This window comes from Heptranchias perlo, chromosome 23 (assembly GCF_035084215.1).
Source record: "Heptranchias perlo isolate sHepPer1 chromosome 23, sHepPer1.hap1, whole genome shotgun sequence".
NCBI lineage: Eukaryota > Metazoa > Chordata > Chondrichthyes > Hexanchiformes > Hexanchidae > Heptranchias > Heptranchias perlo.
The window spans coordinates 31965988-31988946 of NC_090347.1; positions in this window are offsets into that span (position 1 = coordinate 31965988).

The window sequence follows — 22959 nt, forward strand, 5'->3', positions numbered from 1 at the left end:
GGGAATATGGTATTGAGATAGAGGATCAGCCATGATCGTATTGAATGGCGGAGCAGGCTCGAAGGGCCGAATGGCCTACTCCTGCTCCTATTTTCTATGTTTGTATGGCTTTCTTTGAATAAACCAAATAAAGTGACATTTGCTATATTCTTTGGTACCAGAGTCATTCAGGCTTCATGTGCCTGTTCCCCCGATGGCTTTGTGGGTAAATGTGGGGTGTGGTTGCTGACCCATACAAATCAGAAGACCCCACCTTCAGCTTTTGTAGCATGCTGAGTTAACCAATTTCACTTGGGCTGGCGGTGGGCTTAATGGCTTCTGGCTAAGCACTGAAAAAATCTAAGAGTGTTCCCATTCCAGTCATTAAGTGCTTGAAGTGTGCAGGGAGAGGAGAATGAGAGGAGAGCGGATAAAGGATAAAAGGAGGCCCAAGAGTGGGAGAGAAGAACGAATAAAATGAGGCCCGAGAGTGGGAGAGGAGAGCAGATAATAGGAGGCCCGAGAGGGGGAGAGTGGATAAAAGGAGGCCCGAGAGAAGAACGGATAAAAGGAGGCCCGAGGCCTCTTTCTCTTTCACTCACACAGGCAGAAATTTGAAAGTGACGTCACAGGAAGCAGGTAGGTGATTGGTTGGTGAATATTACTGTTTTTTTCTTTCTAAGTTAGGGCAGTGGGTTAAACTAAGAGCTTAAATCAATAACTTACATCAGCTAAACTAATTAGTTAATAAAAATAAGAATAGCGAGTGAATAAAAACTCGAATAAAATAAATAAATAAAACAAGGTTAGACAGAGATGGCAGGGCAGGTGGTGTGTCGTAACTGCAGCATGTGGGAGTTGGTGGAGAGCAGTGAGATCCTGGGCAACCACATCTGCAGTAAGTGTCTGCACCTCGAGGAACTTTGGCTCGGAGTTGTTAAGCAGGGGTCAGAGCTCCAGACATTGTGATGCATTAGGGAGGGGGAAGAGTTATCTGGACACTTTGATCCGGGAGGCAGTCACAACCCTTAGGTTAGGTAGTAGTTTACAGTTGGTCAGTGGTCAGGGACAGGAGGATGTGACTGCAAGACAGGCAGGTATGGGGACCCAGGATGTAGTGATGGAGGAGCCTCAGCCTTTGACCTTGTCCAACAGGTATGAGGTACTTGCTACCTGCATGGATGAGAACAAAGACAGCAGGGAGGATGGGCAAACTGACCACGGCACCGTGGTACAGGAGGCCATTCAAGTGGGGGGAGTAAAAAGGAAAGTGGTAGTGGTAGGGGATAGTATGGTCAGGGAGATGGACACTGTTCTTTGCAGCCGCCACCGAGAGTCCCGAAGGCTGTGTTGCCTGCCCGTGCCAGGGATAAGGACATCTCCTCACAGCTGGAGAAGAACTTGGAGCATGAGGGGGGAGGATCCCTGCAGGAACCAATGACATAGGAACCAATGACATAGGTAGAACTAAGAATGAGGTTCTGCTGAGACAGTTTGAGGAGCTACGGTCTAAATTCATAAGCAGAACCTCAAAAGGTAATAATCTCTGGATTACTATCTGAGCCACGTGCAAATTGGCATAGCGACAAACAGATCAGAGAGTTAAATGTGTGGCTCAAAGATTGGTGTGGGAGACAGGGGTTTCGATTCATGGGGCACTGGCACCAGTACTGGAGAAAGAGGGAGCTGTTCCGTTGGGATGGGCTCCACTTAAAACGGGCCATTACAGAGACAGAGGGCTCAATTTTAAAATCAAATTGTGGGTATGTTGGGGGTAGGGGGACTGCAAAAATGGCAAAAATCTCGAGCGGGTTCGGAAGCCGGCTCCAACCCGCTGACTTTCAGGGTTGTCACGGATACGCTCGTGTGCGTGCGCGCTTCACAAATGCGGAAGTCCTGCCGGCAATTAAAGCCAACGGGATGATAGTTAAAGAACCAAATGTACCTCATTGAGGTACTTAAGGCACTTTATTTCTGACATAGTAAATAGTTAAAATGATTTTAAACTTACCTGGGCTGCTTTCCCACGGCTTCCAATTCACACCTGGTGTGAAGGGCCAGATCAGGCAAAAATAAACAAAGTAAATTAAATAAAAATCCATTGCATAAAGTTAAAAAACTAAAACCTTTCCACCCCGCTCCGATCTTCGATGTCCAACGTCTCCCTCTCCCCGATTCCCCCTCTCCCCCCATCCAATGCCCCCCCGATCTTCAGCGCCCTCCAATCTCTGTTCCAGTGCCGGATGACGTCTCTCTCTTTCTCTCCACCCCCAACCCCCAACCCTTGCCGTTGCTGCTCCTGTCGGCAGCCAGCCTGTCAATCAATTACATCATGGTTGCTTCGGAAAAGGTAATTTAAAAAAAAAAAATTCGGGTTTGCCACCCTCACCTTCACCCCGCTCCGCCCCGCCCCCAACCCGTCACCATTTCAAAACTGAATGCATGGTTGTCAGGCAACCAAAGTTGGGAACTAAATATTCCAGGGCACTTGAAGTTTCAAAAAGATAGGCAGAGTGGAAAATGAGCGGGGGTAGGCCTGATAATAAAAGATGACATAAGGACAGTGGTGAGAAAGGATCTTGGCTCAGAGGATCAGGAAGTAGAATCAGTATGGGTAGAAATAAGAAATAACAAGCGGCAGAAAACACTGGTGGAAGTAGTTTGTAGGCCCCCTAACAGTAGTTATACTGTTGGATAGAGTATTAATCAAGAAATAAGAGGATCTGGTAACAAAGGAAATGCAGTCATCATGGGGAACTTTAATCTTCATATAGTCTGGACAAATCAAATTGGCAAAGGCAATCTGGAGGACGAGTTCATGGAATGCATTTGAGACAGTTTCCCAGAACAATACATCAGGGAACCAACTAGGGAACTGGCAATTTTTGATCTGGTCTTGTGTAATGAGATAGGGTTAATTAGTAATCTCACAGTAAAGGATCATCTAGGGAATAGTGATCATAATACGAAAGAATTTCACATTGAGTTTCAGAGTGACATACTTAAGTCCGAAACTTAAATAAAGCCAATTACATAGGTCTGAGGGCTGAGTTGGTTAAGATGGATTAGGAAATTAGATGAAAAAGGTATGACGGTAGATAAGCAATGGCAAACATTTAAAGAAATATTTCAATATTCTCAACGAATATACATTCCATTGAGAAATAAAAACTCCACGGGAAAAGTGATCCATCCGTGGCCAACTAAAGAAATGAAGGATAGTATTGGATTAAAAGAAGCCTATAATGTTGTCAAGAAGAGTAGTAAGCCTGAGGATTGGGACTGTTTTCGAAACCAGCAAAGGATGACCAAAAAATTGATAAAAAGGGAGAAAATAGAATATGAGCATAAACTAGCAAGAAATATAAAAACAGATTGTAAGAGCTTCTACAGGTATGTAAAAAGGAAGAGAGTAGTGAAAGTCAACGTGAGTCCCTTAGAGGCTGAGACAGAAGAAATTATAATGGGGAATAAGGAAATGGCAGAGACGTTAATCATATATTTTGTATAGGTCCTCACAGTAGAAGACACAAAAAACATACCAGAAATAGTGGGGAACCAAGGGTTAACGAGAGGGAGGAACTTAAAGTAATTAATATCAGTAGAGAAAAAATACCGGAGAAACCAATGGCACTAAAAGCCAATAAATCCCCAGGACCTGATGGCCTACATCCTAGGGTTCTAAAAGAGGTGGCTGCAGAGGTAGTGGATGCATTGGTTATGATTTTCCAAAATTCCCTAGATTCTAGAATGGTCCCAGTGGATTGGAAGGTAGCCAAGAAAGGAAGGAGAGAGAAAACAGGCAACTACAGGCCAGTTAGCCTGACATCAGTCATCGGCAAAATGCTGGAATCCATTATTAAGGAAGTGGTAACAGGGCACTTAGAACATCTTAACACGATTAGGCAAAGTCACATGGTTTTATGAAAGGGAAATAGTGTTTGACAAATTTAAGGATGTAACTAACAGGGTAGATAAAGGGGAACCAATGGATGTAGTACATTTGGATTTTCAAAAGCCATTCGATAAGGTGCCACACAAAAAGGTGGTTATGCGACATAAGGGCTCATGAGGTTGGGGATAACATATGAGCAGGAATAGAGAATTGGGTAACGAACAGAAATCAGAGAGTAAGGATAAATGGTCATTTTCAGGTTGGTAGGCTATAACTAGTGGGGTGCCGCAAGGATCAGTGCTTGGGCCTCAGCTATTTACAATCTATATTAATGACTTAGATGAGGGGGCCAAGTGTAATGTATCCAAGTTGGCTGACGATACAAAGCTAGGTGGGAAAGTAAGCTGCGAGGAGGACACAAAGAGTCTGCAAAGGGATATAGACAGATTAAGTGAGTGGGCACGAAGTTGGCAGATGGAGGACAACGTGAGGTTATTTACTTTGGTAGGAAGAATAGAAAAATAGATTGTTTTTTAAATGATGAGAAATTATTAAATTTTGGTATTTAGAGAGATATAGGTGTCCTCGTACAAGCAACACAAAAAGTTAGCATGCAAGTACAGCAGGCAATTAGGAAGTCAAATTGTATGTTGGCCTTTATTGCAAGGGGGTTGGAGTACAAAAGCAAAGAAGTCTGACTACAATTGTACAGGACTTTGGTGAGACCTCACCTGGAGTACTGTGCACAGTTTTGGTCTCCTTACCTAAGGAAGGATATACTTGCCTTAGAGGCAATGCAACAAAGCTTCAATAGATTGATTCCTGGGATGAGAGGGTCGTCCTATGAGGGGAGTTTGAGTAGAATGGGCCTATACTCTCTGGAGTTTAGAAGAAGAAGAGATGATCTCATTGAAACCTACAAGATTCTTAGTGGCTTGACAGGATAGATGCTGAGAGGTTGTTTCCCCTGGCTGGAGAGTCTAGAACTAGAGGGCATAGCCTCAGGATAAGGGGTCGGCCATTTAGGACTGAGATGAGGAGGAATTTCTTCACTCAGAGGGCTGTGAATCATTGGAATTCTCTACTCCAGAGGGCTGTGGATGCTGAGTCGTTGAGTATATTCAAGGCTGAGATCAGTAGATTTTAGGACTCTAGGGGAATCAAGGGATATGGGGATCAGGCGGGAAAGTGGAACTGAGATTGAAGATGAGCCATGATCTTACTGAAAGGCAGAGCAGGCTCGAGGGGCCGTATGGCCTACTCCTGCTCCTATTTCTTATGTTTTTATTTTTGGATGCTGGTTGAGGACAGATTCAAGCTTGGCAGTGATGCCTCTTATGATCAAATAGACTGCAAACATTCATTGTACACTCCAGGCTTACATATTTTGAATCTATCCAGTCAATTATATTTCCTTTGCTCCTAATTTTTCCATTAAAGAACAATGTATGTTTGCATTGTTCTCCAACCAGACTCGTGTAATTGAACAACAGCTAGTTGCACAGAAACACTACTGCCCTTTGTCGCAGTAACATCCTCATTAGTAAAAGCTAATGCAGTCATTTCATGCTTACAATGTTAACTAAAATTACACCACATGATGTCGATTCAAATCATTATTACTAACATGTAACGCGTGAAAAATGACCACCTGGGTAGGGTATTGGACTCTGACAGCACCAGTAGAGCCATAAAAAAAAACTGATTACATGGTCATTCATCTGATTGTGGGAGCTTGCTGTGCACAAATTGGTTGCTGCGTTCCCCAAATTACAACAGTGACTAAACTTCAAAAATACTTCATTGGCCATAAAGTGCTTTGGGACGTCTTAAGGTCATGAAAGACTCCACATAAACGCAAGTTCTTTTCTTTATAATTTCAGCATGAGGTAATGGGAGAAAATTGGGTGGGGGGGTTTCAAATGAAGTTGTATATCTTACATTGTGCATTGCAGCATCTCAATAATGATTATCTGCAGACATTATAATAACATTTAATACTGTGCACACACTGACACTGTTGAGTAGTACTAGTGCTGGAATGAGGTCCTATAGTTTCACAGCTTCTGGAAATAAAGCCTTGTTCGTGCGTCAAATAAAAATCTTCTAGAAACATATTAATCTGTCACAAAAACATTTAAAAATTCTTCCTGAATAACTTTTAATCAGATAGGGTGCAACTTTCAATGTATACATTTGGTATGATAGAAAAATCAGATTTAAAAAAATATATTTGATGGAGGAAAAAATCTTTCAGGTGAAATTTGGCCAACAATTGCATAGATTACACTTTTAATGAAACTATTGTCAAATGGACCCTAAGGAACAAAATACAAGGAGTCACATTGATGACCGTGTAAGAAAATGGTTTGGAGGACGACACAAACATACCAAAAGGTCAAGAAATGAACATTGTCTACTGGATGGGGTGAGCTTGGTAGGAACAATGTAATCTCAAGCACACATTCCTTGCACCCCCTGGCAGCGCTATCTTCCCGGCTAAGCAAAAAAAAAGGAACAAAAATTGTGACCCATTGAGAAAAAACTCTGGGATATGTGTCACCCACTCCCTAAGGCAAATCAAACAAGGCCCAGGAGATACTGGTTGCTCATTGCACATTACAATCTAAACCAGCAATCAACTTACTTCCTATTAGTGACAGTGTCCTCTTTTCTCAGGAACCTGTCACATTCTCCTCTTAAAAGGACTGCAGTAACCCTATGTTCACCACATTGTGAAACTTTGTTCTAGAGGCCACACACTCTGCGTGGAAAGAAATTCTTGTTGAATTGAAATGAATAATTGAACTGAAAATATAACCACCAAAAGGCAATGAAAACCAACATGAATTTCCTGAAAAAGATGTCCTAACGAAAAGAATGATGATTGCTGTGTACTACATGCACCATTGGAGTTTCACTTACAACTACTAACCAGTCTACCAAGCAACCAGAACTTTTTTGAACTCAATCTATTAATCAGACTGTGCACACCACATCAAATGTTTCCATATTAGCTGTGTCCCCAAGCCATACAATCATCAAGTGGGGACAGGAATTACAACACTGCATGCTGCCAATCTGTCTGCCATCAGACAGCAGCAGATATCAGTCTAAGAGACAGTGGGCAGAATAATCACACTCATTCTAAACAGCAGGAACAGTGTGAATAATATTCCAGTAATGCTGTCGAGTGATTTTCGGTACAGGCAGGACACTATAACCTCTGAAAGTTAGAGATCTGTGCTGTTTTGTTCGTCTGTTCGTCATTTACACCTCCGACGACATTAGGACACTTGAAAAGCTGTGCAATTCATTTTAGTCCCTTTCTTGAGATTTGCAAGGAAAGGTTGATTCAAAAATAACACACCTCTTCCCTTTGAATATTGAATGTGAAAGATGCAAACCTACGAATCATCATAAACTAGTGGCAGACACAGTCAATGGTTTAATTATCAAAATCTGGCCACAGATAGCACGGGGGCATGGTCCTTTCTGACCCAGACAAACTAATGAAATGAATAACCAATTAATCTGCTTGTGACTATTGTATTTGGGGAAGGAACATAAGTCATTGGGAAAACTCCCTGGTCTTCCTCAAATACTGCCTTGTGATCTTTTATTATCTACCTAAACCATTAGAACATCAGTTTAACATCTCATCTGAAGGAGATCACATTTTACAAGGCAGAAATGTGCCCACTATTTTCCCAAAACCTTTAAAAAGCAAACAGCTTCAATAGTGAATTAAATAGTGAATGAATTAAATCTCTTATGGTCTAAATAAGGATAAATGTAGTGTCCTGTTAATAAAGAATATTAAAGGAAATGTTTAATGGTCAGATTAATTGGTCCTTTATCTTATTGCTATTTGTGGGGCCTTATCGTGTAATGTATGTCAAACATTCATTGTATGTGAAGCATTTGGGCACATTTCTGAGAGATGTGCTATAGAAATGCAAGTTCTTCCTTTTTTATTCTGGCACAGGTTAATTCATGTACATGCTATAGCAGTTATTTAATGGACAACTGGTTAAAGGGAACTTTTTGCTTCCTGTGGCAGTGTTTGCATTCAGGAGACTGTTTTCAAACTCAGTTATTTTTTCTAAAGTTCTTTTGTAACTGTTCTTCTTTAAAACTCAGTCTTTATGCAGGGTGTTCTAGTCTCCTGGCACTGTGCTGCAAACAGTGTTAAACCTGGCAGCAAGTTTTGGAGGAAATCTCCGACTCAGTTTTTAAATAAATACAGACTTCTGGTTGACTCAGTTTGTACTTTAATGACTGCTTCTTGTTGAATCCGAGAAGCAGGCTATTCAAATCACAAAGTCTCCAGCCCATTTACTTCCTAATATATAAAAACACATAGAACTCTCCTGAAAGGGCAATGAGCCACTCTAAGAAACTTAGATAAACCTCCATTTCCAAGGTTTCAGGTTAAGGAACGTATGACACTTTTGGCTTTCGACTGAGATTTAGCACATGAGATTAGCTGAGTTCTTGGAGCTACTATCTGTTTGTTATTTTACCATACCAAGGAATTTAGATGATAGTCCAGCAGTGACCTTATCACCGTATTCTATTGCTTGTTTATCTTTTATTTAATAAATTTGTTTCATGTTTCATACGTCAAGCAAAGTCCACTGTGACCATCAATCCACTTTCAGAGATTGAATGGCAATCTTTTAGTGCATAAGATAGTTCAGTATCTTAGAACCATTACCAGAGTTTGCTGGTAGTACTGTGAACAGTTCTGGTCTCCATATTATAGAAAGGATATAGAAGCACTGGAGAAGGTGCAAAAAAGATTTACTTGGATGATACCAGCACTGAGAGGTTATACCTCTCAGGAAAGATTGAGCAGGTTGGGGGTCTTTTCCAGAGAAAAGAGAAGACTGATCTTATAGAGGTCTTTAAGATTATGAAAGGGTTTGATAGGGTAGACGTAGAGAAGATGTTTTCACTTGCAGGGGAACTGGGGTCATAAATAAAAGATAGTCACTAATAAATCCAATAGGGAATTCAGGAGAAACTTCTTTACCCAGAAAGTGGTAAGAATGTGGAACTCGCTACCACAGAGAATAGTTGAGGCGACTAGCGTAGATGCATTTAATGGGAAGCTAGATAAACATATGAGGGAGAAACGAATAGAAGAATATGCTGATAGCGTTAGATGAAGTAGGGAGGGAGGAGGCTCACATGCAGCATAAACACTGGCATAGACCTGTTTCCAAATAAACTGTTTCTGTGCTGTACATTCAATGTAATTCTACGTAACCCATTTGAGAGATTGTGGCAAAAAAAGTTACAAAATAACTTTCCGCAAAAATATCTATCACTTCAAAACTCTGTCCTTATGCACGGGAGTCTAATAGCCAGCTAGATGCATTACCAAAACTTTTCCTAGATATCCAGGCAAAGAAAGACACTCTCAAAAGCTTGGGGTGTTGGGGCTCACCCATGAATATGGTCTAAAACAATCTTTGATAAAATGTTTTTGGGTCTTTCCAAACCTAACAAGACCTTGAGAATAACCAGCATTTTCAAAACGTAGAAGTTGTACCATGGCAATGAATATCATGTCCTCATGTCTCTCCATCAGTGTTCTTTTAATATGTTTTACTCTTTTTTTTTTGAAATAGCTGACAATCAATCCCACTTCCTCCAGATTAGCTTGAGTGACAGATGCAATATTGAGTCTACTGTACCAGTCACTGTACCACAATGACAGTCAGGATCAAGGTGAACAGGAACAAGTGGACAGGCTGCAACTACATTTCGAATGGGGGACCTGGTAGGTCCCTCCTATCCAACCTTTTGACAATTTTATCGAAAGACAGACAGACAATTTGGGTACCCAGAGATATTAAAAGACCATGATACCATCAAAGGGCTCAGCTGACATCCTAAATAGTGAATGTAAAGTTAACAACTGAGAAAAGGCTATCGTTTTGATATAATTTCCATGCGTCTATTATTTTTTATAATACATGCTGTGGTGTTAGTGCAGGCAGCTTTGCATTTATTGATTTTAATTTGCTGTTGGATGGATCCAGATAGCTGATTCAATAATAAATAGAAAAAAAAATGGACCAATGGGCAACCACGTAAATATTGGATCAGGACTATCTCAGCCCAATCGGGCTTGTAAAGTCCTCCTCACTAACATCTGGGGATTGGTGTCAGTGTTGGGAGAACTGTTCTGCACATCAGTCAAGCAACAGTCTGACATGGAATCATATCTATCAGGCAATATCCCAGACACTTCTGTCATTATCCTTGAGTATTGTCCTACTTGGAAGGATAAATCCACCAGAGGTAAGGGCACAGATTGGTGGGAGAGGTCCTCAACATTGACTCTAGAATCCATGAATTTTCATCCTTTCAGGTCATGGAGATCTCCTATTATCTGGGCTTACACATGAAGAACAATGCCTTGGGTGAGGTACTGAAGGGCGACTCACACCTGTGGAACTGTATCCTAGCATGAGTCAGTGTTTTTAACGAAGGGAAAAATGAGAATAAAAAGGGATGAATTTGATATCTGCATGAGCTGGAGTGAAGTTAGAACTTCAGTGGCAAATGAAGAGAGAAATTTACACCATGCATAAACATTTTAGAAGTCTGCTGTGCAGGTGTCAAGTTATTGTGCCAGTATAAGGGGGATAAGTGTAAGGTTCTATCCTTAGTGTTAATAGACAAGCATTGAAACCTGTGGAAATCAAAACAAATTGGGGGCGAAATCAATCTTGGGCAGTAGTGCAAAATGGGCAATAGGGAATCAGCAGCCTGATTGGAAAATAAACTGGCAGAGTGTAAAATGGGCTGCCAATTCGCCAATTCTGTTGTTGCACTATAACATCAATGAAATTGTTTCTTTTTTAAAAGTAGTTTTTAAATGTTAAGTGCCAATGCTTCCTTGTAGCAATGGGAAAATGGATAAGTAACACTTGAACTCATCGCATGAGGTTTGCATCCTCCCCGCTCCCCACACACACACAACCTTATTACTGCAGGTCCGAGAAAACTATAATTTGGATTCAAGGATGGGTTCGATAGCCAGTGCAGAGTGTCCATCGTGCAGTTTGCCCTCAGAGATATGAATAGAAGGTAGTTTTGAAAAAGAGCACGGAGCAGATCTAAATTAGAACTGGGTCTCGTCTGAGCACAAGGCTGATCTTTTTCCTGAAGAAAAAGGTTTTTTAAAAAATTTAAGACTCATTGACTTCAGTTCCAAGTTAACATAAATAAAGTTTACAAGAGATTTTGTTTCCACCATTCAGTGTGGTAAAAATAGAGAAACCAATTGCAGTAAACACTACTAGCAGGGCCCATTTGTCCTGCACTGCACACAGACCACAAAGTGACTGAAGTATGGTGTTCCCTTATCTGATGTAATTACTTTAATGTCAAGCTCTCAGCAGAAGAAAAACTGTAGGATTTTTAAAAATGGGTGCAAGTTGGACCCATTTGTTCTTCAGGTATCCAGAACAGTGAAATGCAAGCCTAAGGTTCCCAATCGCTTTAGTTTCTGCAGATAAAGAAATAAAATTAATCTTGTTCCAAAAACTCAGCATGGATCAGTGAGTAAATGAACCACATGACGCGATGCCGAGTTGTACAGGAAGTTCCCACATTCAGTCATTGGATTATCTGAACGAGAGCGGCAGTAGGGACACCATAATTGGCTTCACTGACCTGGAGAAAAAAAAATATTAGCCACGGTTCCTGCTCCTGCTCACTGTCAATGACCTCTGTTGGAACTGTGCATGTCTGGGAAGGATAAGGTTGGGCTGGGCTGTAATGGTGCCATTGTCAACTGCCAAAAAGCACAATTGAAACTGTGACAACTGAACATGGCTCCTTGGTTCTACTGGACCTCGCCCACCAGTGGCAATGGAGCTTGACCCCAGCAAGACTCCCCGTTTTCACAAGATAGGCAGCAAGGGAAAACAGTTGAGAAATAATTGAGAGGGGGAAGAAATGAAAAGCAACAAGACCAATTTATTTCTAGCTATTGAGTCACTATCTAACTTTTAAGATCAAATCAGTTGATCACAGAACCTTTATTCATATTTTCAATGACCTCATGATGGGTGTTTAATGAGTTCATTTGAAATTCCTTCTGTTGCTTTTTAAAGGAGTCTTTACCTTTATTTTAACAATGGACTCACACTCCCATTAAAACAGTGAAGGAAATTTGCAGGGCTATGGAGAAAGAACAGGAGAGTGGGACTAATTGGATAGCTCTTTCAAAGTGCCGGCACAGACATGATGGGCCGAATGGCCTCCTTCTGTGCTGTATGATTCAATGAAAGAATTTCATACAAATACATTAAACCTCTATAAACTAGTATCACGCTATGTTTTTTAACCCAATGAGATGTGATCCTATGATGTCATGCATATTCATTTGATGGTACCATTAATTTGTAATTATCTTTTTCTCCTCAAGCATCCCTCATAGATATGTAATTTTATCAGCTGCAATTATTCAGATTACCTCATAACTTTCTCTTGGCAGATCACACAGTGCTGATGGGAGACTTCACATTGAATCTAGACTAACCTGATGCTGCTGTTACATTCCAGTGTGCAGAAAGAATTGGTTTTAATATAATCTGTGTTACTGAAGTCATTACTCCTGATAATGTACAAACTATGTTAACAAGGTGAAAGGAATCTGCTTTAAAGTAATTTGATCCTACTGTTTCCAGCAATTTAATACAATCTAACCATTCTGCTGGAGCTGCTCATCTATCACACCCCAGTCTCGCATGGCAGTAATATTCAGTGAAGAAGCTTTCTGCATCTGTCTGCTATGGGACCTATTTTACTGGTAGCTATTGGCATTAATGATTGATTGGAGATGTTTACTGCTCTTTTGTTACTGAGTAACTTATTAAATGTATATTGGGAGATATGAATTATCGACAAGGGTTATCCAAATAAAAGACTTCTTTTCAAAGCCATGTGACTCACAAATTGCATTTTAAAAAGTCATAATGCTGAATATCTTCATCACTGCAACAATGAACTACATGTTTTTATGTAACATGGACTACATGGCATGTTTTGCCACTTTATAAAATGTCAATGGTGCTAGAATAATAGGAAAACCCCAAAGAATTTTTATTTTTTAAACTTGAATCATACATTTTTGTTTTGCTTTTTCAGATTTCCATACATTATGAACGAACAAAATGGAATGGAGTCAGATTCATATCATTCAAATTACCTCAGTGCAAATGGATAAAGGGAAAAATGAAAGGTGCATAAGGAATTTAAGCACCCCTTTTAATCAACACTTCAGCTTTTAAACACAGACCAATTCAACAAGTTGCAGGACACAAACATAGGAACAGGAGTAGGCCATTCAACTGCTCAAGCTTCTTCCGCCATTCAATCAGATCATGGCTGATCTGCACCTCAACTCCATTTATCTGTCTTTGCTCTATATCCCTTGATACCCTTACCTTACAAAAATCTATCAATCTCAGTCTTTTGGGGAGCAAATTCCAGATTTCCATTACCTTGTGTGAATCATAATGCTTCCTAAATGGCCTCTCTAATTTTATTATGCGCTCTTGTTCAGGATTCCACCTCCAGACAAAATAGTTTCTCTGTATCTACCCTATGAAATTTCGTTAAACACTTCAATTTGATCACCCCTGAGCCTTCCAAACTCAAGGGAACACAAGCCAAGTTATGCAACCTGCTCTCATAATTTAACCCTATAAACCCTGTTATCATTCTGGTGAATCTGCCAAGGTTATCTTTATATCTTTCCTGAGGTTCAGTGCCCAAAGCTGAATGCAATACTCCAGATGGGGTCTTACCAATGCTCTATTAAACTGAACATAGGAACATAGATACAGGAGTAGGTCATTCAGTCCCTCAAGCCTGTTCTGCCATTCAATTAGATCATGGCTGATCTGTATCTCAACTTCATCTATCCACCTTGGTTCTGTAATCCTTAATACCCTTGCCTAACAAAAATCTATCAATCTCAGTTGGGAAATTTTCGAGTCACTTAGCCTGAACAGCTTTTTTTTTTGGGGGGGGGGGGGGGGAGAAAAGAGAGAAAGAGTTCCAGAATTCCACTACCCTTTGTGTGAAGACGTGCTTTCTGACATCATCCCTGAATGGCCTAGCTCTAATTTTAAGGTTATGCCCCCTTGTTCTGGACTCTCCCACCAGAGGAAATAGTTTCTCTCGATCTACCCTATCAAATCCTTCAATTATCTTAAACGCTTTAATTAGATCATCCCTTAATCTTCTATATTCAAGGGAATACAAGCTAGTCTATGTAACCTGTCCTCATAATTTAGCCCCGTTATCATTCTGGTTAATCTGCACTGCACCCCCTCCAAGGCCAATATATCCTTCCTTAGGTGCAGTGCCCAGAACTGAATGCAGTACTCCAGATGGGGTCTAACCAGAATTCTGTACAGATGTAACATAACTTCCACCCCTTTGTAGTCCAGCCCCCTTTGGAATAAAGGCTACTATTTCATTAGCCTTTTAAATTATTTTTTGTACCTGTCCACTAGCTTTTAATGATTTCTGTACTTGGACCCCTAAATCTCTCTGCTCATCCACAGTTCCTAGCTTCTCACAATTTGGAAAGCACTCTGATCTATCTTTCTAAGGTCCAAAGTGGATAACCTCACACTTTCCCACACTGAACTCCATCTGCCACAATTTTGCCCATTTAACGTATCAATGTCCCTTTGCAACTTTTTGCTCCCATCTAAACTATTTACTGTGCTACCTAATTTAGTGTCATCAGCAAACTTAGATATATGGCTATCTATTCCTTAATCCAAGTCATTTATAAATATCGTGGAAAAGCTGTGACCTCAGTACAGATCCCTGGGGGACACCACTAGTCACATCCTGCTAATTTGAGTACATACCCATTATCGCTACTCCCAGTCTCCTACCTCCTAACCAACTCTCTATCCAAGCCAATAGGTTGCCTCCAATTCCACGCCCTCTCATTTTTGTTAACAGTCTCTTATGTGGAAGTCCACACAAATAACACCCATAGACACTCTCTTATCTACCACATTAGGTACCTCCTCAAAAAACTCCACGAGGTTCGTTATGCATGACTCACCCTATACAAATCCATTCTGGCTCTCTCTCTGATCAGCTCATATTTGTTCAAATGCTCAGTCACTCTGTCCCTAATAACTGAAGCATTGCTTCTTCACTTTTGAATTCCAACCCCCTTGAGCTAAAAACCAACATTCCATTAGCCTTTTTGATTACTTTTTGTGTCTGTGCACTAATTTTTCGTGATTTTTGTACATGGACACCCAAATCCCTTTGCATTGGTTTTGGTCTTCCAGAATTCCCTAGATTCCAGAATGGTCCCTGTGGATTGGAAGGTAGCTAATGTAACACTGTTATTCAAGAAAGGTGAGAGAGGGGAAACGGAATTATAGGCCAATTAGCCTGACATCAGTAGTAGGGAAAATGCTAGAATCTATTATTAAGGATATAGTAACACGGCACTTAGAAAATCATAATATGATTAGGCAGAGTCAAGGCAGTTTTATGAAAGGGAAATAGTGTTTGACAAATCTATAATAGTTTTTGAGGGTGCAACTAGCAGGTTGGATAAGGGGGAACCAGTGGATGTAGCATAATTGGATTCTCAAAATGCATTTGATAAGGTGCCACACAACAGGTTATTACACAAAATTAGGGCTGATGGGACTGGGGGTAATATATTAGCATGGATTGAGGCTTGGTTAACGGTCAGAAAACAGAGAGTAGGAATAAACGGGTCATTTTCGGGTTGGCAGGTTGTAACTAGGTGGGTGCCCCAGTATTTGGGCCTCAGCTGTTTACAATATTTATCAATGACTTAGATAAGAGTGCAATGTATCCAAGTTTGTTGCTGATACAAAGCTAGGTGGGAAAGTAAGCTGTGAGGAGGACGCAAAGAGGCTGCAAAGGGATATTGACAGGGTAAGTGAATGGGTGAGAAGATGGCAGATGGAGTATAAAGTGGGGTAATGTGAACTTATCTACTTTGGTGGGAAGAATAGAAAAGCAGATTTTCTTTTTAAAAAAGGAGAGAGACTAAGAAATGTTAGTATTCAGAGAGATTTGGGTGTCCTTGTACACAAATCACAGAAAGTTAACCTGCAGGTACATCAAGCAATTAGGAAGGCAAATAGTATGTTAACCTTTATTATAAGGGGATTGGAGTATAAGAGTAAGGAGGTCTTACTGCAATTACATAGGGGTCTGGTGAGACCACATCTGGAGTAGCGTGTGCAGTTTTGGTCTCCTTATCTAAGGAAGGATATACTTGCCTTAGAGGTGGTGCAATGAAGGTTCACTAGATTGTTTCCCAGGATGAGAGGGTTGTCCTATGAGGAGAGATTGAGTAGAATGGGCCTATATTCTCTAGAGTTTAGAAGAATGAGAGGTGATCTCATTGAAACGTATAAAATCCTTAGAAGGCTTGACAGGGTAGATGCAGAGAGGTTGTTTCCCCTGGCTGGAGGGCTAGAACTAGGGGTCATGGTCTCAAGATAAGAGGTCGACCATTCAGGACTGAGATAAGGAAAAATTTCTTTACTCAGAGCATTGTGAATCTTTGGAATTCTCTACCCCAGAGGGCTGTGGATGCTCAGTCGTTGAGTATATTCAAGACTGATATCGATAGATATTTGGACACTAAGGGAATCAAGGGACATAGGGATAGGGCGGATCAGTGGAGTTGAGGTAGAGAAGATCGGCCATGATCTTATTGAATGACAAAGCAGGCTCGAGGGGCCGTATGGCCTACCCCTGCTCCTATTTCTTATGTTCTTATGTCAGTCAGTTGAGACTTGGACAGAGAATTCTCTTTTTGAACATTTTCCTATATTTATTCATTTCCTTGAGGGGAGTAAATAAGTCAGGAAAGGTCGGCAACTGTGCAAATTGTACGTAACCTGTTGGAAACAATTGGCTCAATGGGCCAAATGGCCCTTTATCATTCTCATTCCCTAGCTCTTATGTTACTAAATTAGGCAGTAGATCTGACCACAGGACCCTATGGACATGTAAGCAGAGACCCAACACAGACACAAAGCAGTTTAAAACATATCAAGGGGTGTCCTTGTGTCAGTCCTCACATGTGGTGGAAACTCCAATTCTTGATAGTACAGTAAACGATCATGTTCCCTTTGTGGTCAAATGCCAAGTACGCTCCTGTTTTCTTCCAGTGCTCAACCCAGGGGCATCAAATCCTGGTGGGTCTCGCGCAGGAAGGCAAATCTGAGCTCTTGATTTAATCACAAATGCCACTGACATTTCTTACCTTTCCCCCCATTTTCTACTCAGCATCCCTATTCAACAACCTAGACCATGAAGAAATTTATCTGCCTATAGAGAGGGTACATGTGCCATTCTTCAACTCGTCACTAGGGAGGTATGCGTGATGGGAAAGGGTTATTTCATTCTCCAATTCTCCCTACACCCATTGTGAGAAACTGCCTGACTTTCACTCAGTCCATTCACAAATTGGAGATACGGGTGCAAAAATGTGCCCTATTATTCCACAGAATAATGGATTGGATCTCCAATGTAATCCATCTCTGTGCTGCTCTCACAGTCCACTCATTTTAACAGGGTATTTTCAGCCTGTAATCCTATAACTTAACTACTAGATGCTGGGTGAATAGTAGCTAAAAAGCAATAAGGTATAAAAATTAGTTTGACATCAATGCCAGTATAGGATCTGCATACTCTTATTTTTGTCCTATGGATTCACCATGATTCTTACTTTTCCTGCAGAATTTTGCTGCCATACATTCAGTTCTTGCACTGACAGTGACTCTCAAGAGAAGGATGTATTTCTTGCAGAAGCTCCCTGCTCTATTTCTTTTAATAACCCTCACACAGCCCTCATGACAGTTTGCAGTTGTCTGTCTCATGACTTTGTAAAGATTCACTGGCTTGTTCTTATTTATAGTAATAACTCATTGAGGCACCTTTGCGGCTCACAACATCCCAGCATCAGCATTGACGCACTGAGCGCTGCTTTTACACTTGGTTTGATCTGGGTGCATCAACATATCCCATGAGGGTGTTTTTAAACTGCGCATTTAGTGTCAGTACAAATCAGTTTCCACTTCACACTGACACCAAATTTGCAGTGTGCATCTGGGATCCTGAAGTGTCATGAGCCTCCCTGGAAACGATAATCTCACATCATTTTGGTTTGACGTTGCATGGATTGTAAATCTAGTGCAATGTCGAGTCTGGTTTCTAAAGTGTTCAGGGGTAGGTCAGAACCCTCTGGTCACTTTTTAAACCTCACCTGACCAGAGAAGGGGGCTTCATCCCTCGAAACATTTCATTTTTTAAACTGTTGTGACAAAGCCTCTGCATGTGCTTTTTGCACTCCAAGAATATGCAGAACTCTCTCCTAGACAGGGTGATTAGACAACCAGCTAGATAGGGGAAGCAATGTGAACAGTGTATTGCCTGGTTGAACCTAAACCGCACCTCGCAGTCTCAGATGGGTAAATGCATCCAGACAGTGCTCCAGATTACCTCCTGTTAAGGTTCAGCATTTGATGGAGCAAAAATCTTTCCATTATCACATATAAAACAGATCAATAATAGTTTATTCAGAAATCAAGCACTGCTACAAAATCTATAAGTATTAGAAACTTTATGAAATGCAATGTTCAAATATAAATTGTATTTACAAAGTTAATATAGAATTAGTTTGTACTATACCTTCAACAGCACTTTAAAGTCACTACTTATTTCTTGTATTACGAATTATTTATGTCATATTCAGTTTTCCTTGTAGTACGTTTTCTTGCTTTGTTTGCATTGCTCCTGGAACCCATCGGAGATGAGATATTTTATTTGGCGAATCTATACTGGTCAAACAAATGAATGATTATAAATGCAGGGCTAACAGAAGATGTAGGATTTATCCTTCTCAGGAACACGCCTGTGCTAACATGCAGTTGGTCAATAGATATTTGCACACCTGCAGATTTCACTCTGCATTCGTTTCTTTTTGTGCTCATCAATGAGAGAGAAGGAGATCAGAGACGAGGTGAATCCTGAAGTAGTTGAGCATGGGATGAGTGATATTGATGGATAAAAGGAACATTTTTAGATAAGTTAGCTCGGCCAAAAGGGAGACAAAGCAGCAGGACCTGACTGGATACAAACTAGTATCCTGGGGGAGGTAAATGCTGAGGCCATAGAAATTATATTTCAGGGCTCTATTGAGTGTGGATGGATGCTTGAAGACTGCAGAGTGGCCAATGAAATACTTATTCTTTTAAAAGGGGAACAGAGCTAAGGTAGGTAATTGCAGATCAGTTAGTTTAACGTCTGTAGGAGGGAAAGTTTTAGAGTCCCTAATTAAAGATGAAATGATCATGTATCTAGATGAAGAGTAAATAGAAGTAGCTATCATGGTTATTCACGTTTGACAAATCTCAGAATCTTTGAGGTGGTAACAGACATGGTCGATGGGGGAAATTCATCAGATGTAGTGTAAGTGGACTTTTGGAAAGCCTTTGGCAAGGTACCATATGCGAGGTTACTAGAGAAAATTAAGGGGTATGGAATTAGTGGGAGGACCGCAAATTGGATAATATTTTTTAATTTTAAAAAATGTACACTCGTCAAACACATGAATAATTTTAAATGCGGGAGTAACAGAAAATGCAGAATTCATCCTTCTCAGGAACACGGCTGTGCTAACTTGCTCTTGATCATTAGATATTTACGCACTTGCAGAAAACACTCTGCATCTGTTTCTTTTTGTACTCATCGAGGTGTGGGATGTCAGTGCTGAGGAATGGAATATTTAATGACTTTTGACATTTTGTGACAGAATCCAACAGTCCCAGGCCAGGTGCAGAAAGGGCCAGATGGAGAATAGATCTCCTCCTTCTCCACCACCCCCCAACCTCAACATACAAACTGCTAACACACTAACCTTTCTTTTTTCATAATAGTTTTTGTAGGGAAGGAATGTCACTACCATAAGGAGAATGCTTCCTTATCACTTTCTTTTGGTTCAACATGAAAGAACTTTTTGAAAGAGCATTTTTCTCCCCCCTGTAGCATATCACAAGATAATTACAGATGAGAAAGGTCATTCAGTCCATCTTAGTTCATTTAGAAGCACTCTACCATTCCCCCCCACCACCACACACACAAAATGCAGGATCTAATTGTTCCTTAAATGATTTCAGGGTTTTTGCCTCCATTACACTGTCCAGAAGTCTGTTCTATGTGTTGATCATTCTGTGTAAAGAGGAAGTTCATGAGTTGTCCTAAATTTGTTTTAATTGTTTGAACCTGTGTCATCATGTCCAACTCTCAAAATTTAGTTTAAAAGTAATATTCTGGATTTACCTTTTCCATAGCATTTACTTTCTTGTATACCTTTAAAAGATAATCTCTCAAATACCTCCTTTATAGCCTGAAAAGCCCAATTGAATCTCAATGACCAGGACTGGCACAGTATCCAAGGTGTGATCTGACTGGAATACTGTACTAAATAATCATGACTTTCTTGACTTATATTTGATTTGCCGATGGAGTTCAACATTCTAGTGGCTTTATGTATTTTCCAAGCCATTATTGATGCTTCAGTAGTGGGTACCAATCTTTGAAGGTACCAGCAGACCAGCATCAATGCAAGTAGAGTAATACCACATTTACACAATAAAAACATTCCAGGTGTTGTAGCATTACAAGACAGGAAAGAATGGTGTCTGAATCTGCTGTGCAATGTGTTACAAGAATATTTGTCCATTTATACTTTGGTCAGTACATATATTCATTGGTACTCAGTACTGCCTCCTCCATACAGGATGTAAGAAAACACAGCTTTAGATTGGACTAAAAAAAAAATCTTTCTCCAAGTTAGACTTGCAGAAGAATATTTTGTCATATTAAATCAGGATTTTTTTTTTAATCCTTAGAAATTAACCTGGGAGGAATAAAAAGTAATAATGCTCTGTGATGGGAATATTGTTCCTTATTCAATTTTTGCCTCAGCTCCCAATATTTAAAGACACCAGAATTGACCATCCCGAGAGAATGTTCACTGGTTGTCTATCTGTTTTGAGCATTATGGAGATTAACTATAGAGAGCATTTCTTTGAGATTGTACTTAACGGTGAAGGCAAAAGCTACCAAGGCTCCAGTGACTCTCATTTTATTTATGTAAGGCTTGACCAGGCTCCACAAAATAATTGAAGAAAATGTTTGTGTCAGACTAAAAAGTATGTCTATTTTAAATCTATATCTGCACAGAATGGTGTACCAGCCAAATACAACACAGCAACTGTATGACTGTTCCATTGCTCATATTGTTCAAAAGCTATTCCAATATCTCAGGGAATATTTACATTTTGAAGTGAGACAATAATTTAATGTAAATTTTGAATATTGGTCACCACCACCGAATGAGAGCGCTCCACATCGCTTGCAAAATTGTTTGGACATCTTGAATTCTTGGGCATAGAATTAAAGGTGTTAAGGGATAGATGCTTATCATTCTCCCCAGCACACTTTTTTCACCCCAATTTTCTGCCCTCTTGAAGGTGCCAACTTATGTAGGATATTTCATGGGCACTGGACATCCTCTACACCTCACCCATCATCCATTCTTCACGTGTTGGAAGACCATTCAACCAATGCAGGTATCAGAGGCAAGCTCAGACTCTTCACTCAACATCACATCCATAAACCCACATTTTCCAGTTACTAGATATCAATCAACCAGAACTGTTGAGGCCAAATGAAGTGCCTCACTGAGGTTAGCTACAGCAATACAGTTCAGTTTGGCTTTGTTGGTCAGTGCAATTTGGGATTGAATTGATCTCTGGCAGTATGGCTATAGTCCTGGGGGGGGGTCTGTATGGCTCAGCTCTACAATGGACAGCAAATGTTCCACATCAGCCGTTGGAAGAGCAACTTCAGTGGTGACAATACTAGAGACTACAGCCTGGATTTCCCACTTTAGTGGGATTGAGGATCATTTTTGGCAAACTGGGGCTTAAGAAAATAGCCACATAGGAGTAGGCCATTCAGCCCCACGAGCCTGCTCTGCCATTCAATTAAATCATGGCTGATCTGTACCTCAGCACCATGTAACCACCTTAGCTCCCTATCCCTCGATACCCTTACCTAAAAAAAAAATCTCAGTCTTGAAGGCTCCAATTGTCCCAGCACCCAAAGCCTTTTGGGGCGAGAGTTCCAGATTTCTGCCACCCTTTGTGTGAAAAAGTGCTTCGTAATTTCCCTCCCTAAATGGCCTAGCTTGCCAATTTTGTGGCCTAGGAGTCATTTTCATAATTTGAGGGCTTCCCGTCCTCCATCAAGGAAGCCGTTTGGAAGGGGGACAGAGAATGGCTGTGGCAGTTGCAGGCAGCATTTGAGTTGCCGTTAAAACTGCGAAGATGTTTTTTAAATGTTGAATTTAGCGTTACGTCCTGTGCATTTGATTGTTCTGTAATTGATTGCACAGGCTTTTCTGGTTTTAAAAATTAAATTCCCTCTTCATTGCCATATGAATGGACAGATACCTCTCGTGTCCAGCACCACCATGGCGCAATTGACAGGAAATACACTGGACGATGTAATTCCCTTACTTGCATATGCTTACAATATACCCATTGCCTTTTGGAATTGGTGGGGGGAGGAGAGGATATCAAAGTGATTGGGGACATGGCAGAGTAAGTCCCCGATCCATTTCCTGCTCCTGCCCACCAATGTTTCGCCAATAAATTGGCAGAGAGATGGTGGGAAATGCCAGTCCACGTATATGGAGGACAGTCATGAAATACAAGCATGTCTGCCTTTTGTGGAAGCAGAAATCTTTGGCCACTAATTGATCAACATCCTTGAAGGTAATTGTAAATGCTGCGAAAATGGGCTGCTTTCATTTGGTCAGGACCTCACAATTGAATCTGCCAGAGATCAAATCAATCCCAAATGCACTGATCCAACTAAATCAATGCTATGTCGCTGGTCTCTGGGGATCACATGGAAAACCTTCTTTGGCTAATGATTAGGTTAATCCATTTGAC